The following is a 6775-nucleotide window of genomic DNA, read 5'->3' as shown; positions in this document are numbered from 1 at the left end:
AGGCTTCCTACATTCGCAGCCAAATAAAAGAACATAAGTTCATCTCCATCCACTCGAGCAAATCACCCAAAAAAGAACATGCTTTGAAGTTGCACAGGAACAACACGAAGCCAAACTTCTCTAGCCACTGAACAATCCCTAAGAATGTGAGTTAATTCCTCATCGCCATGCCGACATAACGAGCATGAACCATTTTGGTCAATACCCCTCCTTAACTGTTCCATATTAAGTTATATATTAATTTTATTCTGACAAATATTTTTAAGTAATTTTTTACTTTTAACATTGATTTAAATTTTTTTTTCTTTTTTTAAGTAAACTTACAAAATTAAACATTAACTAAAATTTTAATATGAAAGATTGTAAAGTAGAATATAACAAATTTAAATATTCATTTTTTATATTTTTAAATAATTTAATTATTATTTTATGAATATTAAAATTTAAAATTAATAGATTCTTAAATTTACAAGTTAATTTTTATTTTTAAATAAAATTATTATTTTTTAAATAATCAAATTTATAAATTTAAATAAAATCTATGCTTTTAAAATATGTAATTAAATACAATTTCCAAAAACTGATTTATTATTTGAAAACAAAAATATTTTATTTTTCAAAATTTTAATTTTTAAATACAATTGCTAAAATACTGTTTTATTATGTTCTTAAAATATGTAATTAAAATCTATGTTATTATTTTATGAATATTGCATTTACATCTAATTACAAAAATATTATTTTATTTATCAAAATTTTAATTTTTCGAATAAACATATTTACAAAACACATGAAATTATTTATCATATATTTTAAATTTTCTAAATTGTTTTTTTTCAAATCTTTAATTTAAAACACAATTAATATTTAAAACAATTTTAAAACATTATTTGAAATTTATATTTAACGACAGTTTTAATTTAAAAATTAAAATATGTAAATTGATTTAATTATTATTTTAACAGTTGTACAAAAATTTAAAATTAAAATATTTGAAAGTTTTTTTTTATCATTAAACAATTTTAAAACTTATAAAAGTTCTAAACAGAATTTTACAATATTTAAAACTTCTTATAATTACTTTTGAAAAATATATATAATTATTTTAAAATAACCTTTTATAATTTTAATATATATTTAAAACAATTTAATGTTAATTTTATTATTTTAGAAGTTTTGCTTCCATTTTAAAACTACAAAAAAATTGTTACAACTTGTAAACTAATAGTTTGTCGCACACACAAAATATAGGGGTTAATTGAAATAATTAAATAAATAATGACCTAGTTAAATGGTTAAATGGCTAGTGCATTTTTTAGAGGTCCTAGGTTGAACCTAGGTTGAAGTCACTTATCTCTCATTTTTTTTTCTGTTTATTTTTAGCAAACCAAAATGAAAACAACATTAAAAAAATATTATTTGGAGTAAAAATTAAATAAGAAATGGGTAGTAACCTAATGGTTAATATGCCCAAACTCTCCTTTGCTTACCCAAGTTTGAGTCATCCATTGTCCTATTCCTAATAACATTAGAAGTTTTGCTTTCTTTTTCAAATCCAAACAGAATTTTGGCTTCTTTTCCCTGTTTCTTCTCCATTTTCTTTTCATTTTCTTCTTTGCAAAATATTTTTTCCTATTGCAAAAATTAATTTTGTTTCATGAATCAAAATCTATTCTCGATTTAAGTTGTTTTTCAACTGAAATCGTAGTTGTCATTAGAAACATTCTTTAATTGTTGCCAATAATCGGTAAATACGTCTCAATTCCAATGTTTGATGTCATATCCTTATAGAATTTCTATCTAATGATAATCTTGCAACCGGTTAAATGTTCTCTAACGATTCTTGCCAAAATTTTTTGATAATATCGTTGAATCTTGATACCCAATGTTAATACATGTGAAATTTGTCATTGAAGAACTTGATTTAGGTGAATTGAACTATTCTTGATCCAGAGGAATGTCGTTTGGGCTCCCACTGAAAGTTATGTGTTCTTTAACAAACGAATCGGAGCAAATCGTGCGTGACTCTAAAACCCTAGGCTAGTTTGAATCTCACACAACCAAGAATGTAACACCCTTAACTCGTATTCGTCGCCGTATTAGGGTTACGGAGCATTACTGTACAAATGAAACATTAAAACAAACATTTCAAACATCATCCAAAACATATTATAATACATTCATTGAGATATATATCGTCCCCAAATTGAGCCTTTGAGGTCCTAGAAATACCTTAGAAATGATTCAGGACTAAATTGGAAACATTTGGAAAGTCTAAGAAAAAGTTAGAAAAATTTGACTACAGAGGTCACACGGCTGTGTGCCTTATACGGCTAAGACACATGCTCGTGTCTCAGGCCTTATAACAATTGAATTATGGACACATGGTTGTGTCCCAGCTCGTGTCCTAACCCATGTAACTCACCGAGTTGGGTCACACGACTGTGTCACACGCCTGTGTGCCAAATCGTGTAACTGTTTGACTTGCATGCAATAAAACCTACAGGGAACACATTCCCATGTCTTAGGTCGTGTGGACATGAATTTGCCAAAATCAAGTCAATTCCATCACTAAATCATGCATATACCTAAAAGCCTTTTGTACACATAATCAAAGCATCAAAACATGATTATAACTTACATGTAATGACCAATTCAATAGTCTAAAATCAATCAACCAATATGCCATAAAAGGCACCTCAAATGCAAACATTAAAACTTATCTAAACATGCATATTTGGTCATATTTCGACCATTCACACATAATTCAACTTTTAACAAATCATGCCAAAATATGACCATTAATACTTCATCACAAACTTACCATTTGAGCCATACCATTCATGCATCATAAGTACCCAAAATGACATAATTTGGCAAGCATTAAAAGGTACCAAATTCAAACAACTTGTAAATGCCAGATTCTTCAACTAACATTCAACTAAATACCAAAACAAGTCTACCTATACATGCCATTATAATCTTAGCCAAAACATAAAAACTACCGAAATTTATGCTGAATAATGAAATAGTTCTCCGACAAGCTTCTAATTATCTATAAAACATAGGAAAGAAAATTACGTAAGCACATCATGCTTAGTAATTTCGTAGATCATGAAACATAACTTACCATGTCACTATAAAACATTAAGAATAAGCACAATGTAATCCAACCACAAGCTTGACACAAGCCTAAGCACCATAATCAAATACACAAGTTAGTGCATTCATACATAATTCACTTAAATTAAACATATGATGATTCATTTCCATGTGAACATATATCATTTGGATCATTTAACCTTTCCATGAACATATGCATATTACCATATGAAAACTTTGTAATAGCCCATTTTCAGTGAAATTGGAACAGTAGTTTCGGGACCCAAAATCTGAGCCGAAAAGCAAATTTATTTTAATATTATTTCATGGTTCATATTATGATAGGAACGTTATATGAAAATTCTGATAAGAAAATTTTACCGATTATGTGCTTAATTACAGATAGGACCAAATTGCATAAAATGCAAAAGTTAGATTCTAGAAGCTAAAAGGATCAAATAGCTATGGAATTAAAAACTTGAGGTCCTTATATGGTAATTAGACCATTAAGAAAATTTATTAGATATTTTTGATGAATCATCCATGGAAATTTAGAAAAAGGGCAAGGACTAAATTGGAAATCAAAATAATTAAAAGATGATAAATTAATAAATAAGAAATATCATCATATTATTATCATCTTCATCCCCAAAATACATGGAAACCGTAGGAGAGAGAGAATAAACTAATCAAGCTTAATTGAGTAAGTATTCATGTATCGTTTTTAGTAATTTATATATTTTTTAGATCGGGATAGTTTGATCTATCTATTTGGGGGGTTAATTTGAAAATTTATCAAAGTATAGAAGTTATGCCATGGATGAATATGCTGAAAATTTGAAATTTATGGTATAAAATGAAAGGTTGATGATAGATAAACAACTTTGTCAAAGTGAATTTTGATGAAATTGTGATTTAGGGACTAAATTGTAAAGTTGCGAAAATTGAAGAAAAATTCTAAATTTTATAGAATACATGTCTTGTAAATTTTATATTGAAATTTTGGTTAGGCTTGGAATAAGAAGTAAATTGCATAAATTTCATTTTCCGAGCCTAGGGATGAAATTGGAATTTATGAAAAGTTTAGGGGTAAAATGGTAATTTTGCCTAGGATGTAAATTGAGTTCAATAGAATATGAAATGTGAGAAATTGATGATTAAATTCATTTATATAGATCCGGTTAACACAAATTCAAACCTAGATCGAGGAAAAGAGAAAGTTTCGGATTAGTAGATTTTCTTAGACGAATTATTATCGAGGTAAGTACGTGTAACTTATTTATGCATATTAACATGTTAAATTGATTGTTGAATATGATATGTGATTATGTGATTTATGGAATGTTATAAATACATGAAATGATTTCATGATTGGAAATGTATTTAAAATGTTAAATTCCGTTTGAATAATGAAAATTGATGGATACATGTGATTTTCTGTATATGAATGTGATTCTGCATATGTTACAGAAGGGATTTAGCTCAGACGAGTAATCTTGATATAGCCTCTCGAGCATCCTACTATATAGTTCCTACAAGCATCTTGATCGGTAGTGATTTAGTATGTGTTGTGCATTGCCGCAGCTCTTTGTGAGCATCCTAATACATGTTTCGATCGGTTGTGATCCTGCATATAATGTGGGCACAAACACAGATCTTCATGAGCGTCCTGTTAAGCTCGCTTGAACTCTCTGTTACCTTATCCGAAGCTCTCTGATATTATCTCTTTGGAGATATCTGAAGGGCTCTATGAGCTTCCTGAGTAAAAACTCTTATGAGTTTCCTGATTAGCTCGGCTCAGTGTACTGTTACATGATTTCATGGCTTGTTTGAACATCCAGACATGTGGCTCGAGGGTATGCTCCCTGAATAAGAATTTATGATTTATAGATATGTACACCTTAAATGTACTATTTGAGTATCCATCGATATTTCAATAATTCAATAGGTAACACTCTTGACGTGGGAAAATGATAAAATAAATAAAAATATGCCCTGAATATTTTTGAATTATTTGTTAAAGGATTAAATGATAAGCTCATCTATGTTTATTTAATTTTTAAATGTATTATATGACTAACTTGCTTGATTGAGTAAATGTGATTAGGTAAACTTGTCAAAATGATGAAAGCATGTTAATTGTATGCTTAATGTTGTTAAATGTGATTGTTAAGTTTCAATTCCTATTATACGAACTTACTAAGCATATAATGCTTACTAGGTTTAATTTTCTCTGTTTTATAGTGCTAGGAAGCTCGCAAAGGTTGGAGATCGGTTGGAGCATTATCACACTATCCACTAACTTTTTTTGGTATATATAGTAAACTTATTTGGTATAATGGCATGCATAGGTAACTTAGCCTATGATGGCATATGAATGTGGTTTGTAAACTAGCTATTGGAATGGCTAGTAACGGTTTTTTTTGGTAAAATTATAAGGTTATATTAAGACAAATATCTATGTGTTAAGTTTGTTAAATATGGTTGATCAAGTTATGCTTAACATATAAGTTAAACAAAGGTAAGATTATAATCACGATTGCATATGATAAAATATCATATTAGATGTTAGAATTGGTTTAGTTTTAATGCTTGGATTGGTTGGTATATACTTGTAAGTGTTGGTGTAGGATATTGGCAAATTTGGGTGAGAAATAAAGCTAGGAAATGACTGTATTTTGTCCACACGGTTAGACACACGGGCATATGTCTTGACCGTGTGTGACACACGGCTTGGCACATGGGCATGTGTTTTGGCTGTGTGTCCTCTGTATCTTAAATTTGAGAAACAGAATGCTCAGAATTGAGCACATGGGTAGAGGCATGGGCATGTGTCTTAGCTGTGTGTGCTACACGTCCTAGAACATGGGCGTGTGTCTTAATTGTGTGAACCCTGCACCTAATTTTTGAAAATTAAATTGATCACACGGCTTACTCACACAGGCGTGTGGTTGGCCGTGTGACACAAGTCAGAGAGTTACACGGGGTTAAACATGGCCTGCAGTACGGGCGTGTCTTAGGGTCACACGGGCGTGTCTTTGGACCACACGAGCGTGTGTGCCCTGCATTTAGGAAAATTTTAGAAATTTTGCATAAAACTCTCCGAGTTCTCGATTTAGTCCCGACTCAATTCTAATACTTATATTGGGCCTCGAGGGTCTATTTAAGGGACGTTATGAATAATCTCGAAAAATAAATAGTAATTGACATAAATTATCTGTAAATGTTCTGAAAATTTTAGTAATGCTCCGTAACCCTGTTCTGGCGATGGACACGGGTTAGAGGTGTTACAAACTTACCTTTTCAATCCTTTTCATTTATCGTTGAACCATTTAGAATCTGATCGGATACTCGGGAAATCTCGCACGAAGTGTGCTTAAACATATAATCGTAACCTTTCTTTTACATCAATGCTCACATGAGCTGTGGGTCGAAATGTAAGCTACATGATGCTGCTTACATGAGCTGTGGAGTATCTACAACAAATGCATGACCTCAGCCATAAGTAGGACATTTAAGACCAACACACGAAATATAAAATCCCCAATGACATGCCATTTGTATCTTACGAATTCCTAAGGTTCAACCGGGACTCGATAACCGTCATGGCATTTCTTTGGATATACATTGATTATTAACATTGTAAATACATAATAACATACAATTAAATAAC

The sequence above is a fragment of the Gossypium hirsutum genome, chromosome A03 (genome assembly GCF_007990345.1).
Source record: "Gossypium hirsutum isolate 1008001.06 chromosome A03, Gossypium_hirsutum_v2.1, whole genome shotgun sequence".
In the NCBI taxonomy this organism is placed as follows: domain Eukaryota; kingdom Viridiplantae; phylum Streptophyta; class Magnoliopsida; order Malvales; family Malvaceae; genus Gossypium; species Gossypium hirsutum.
Note: the sequence above shows the minus strand (reverse complement) of the source record.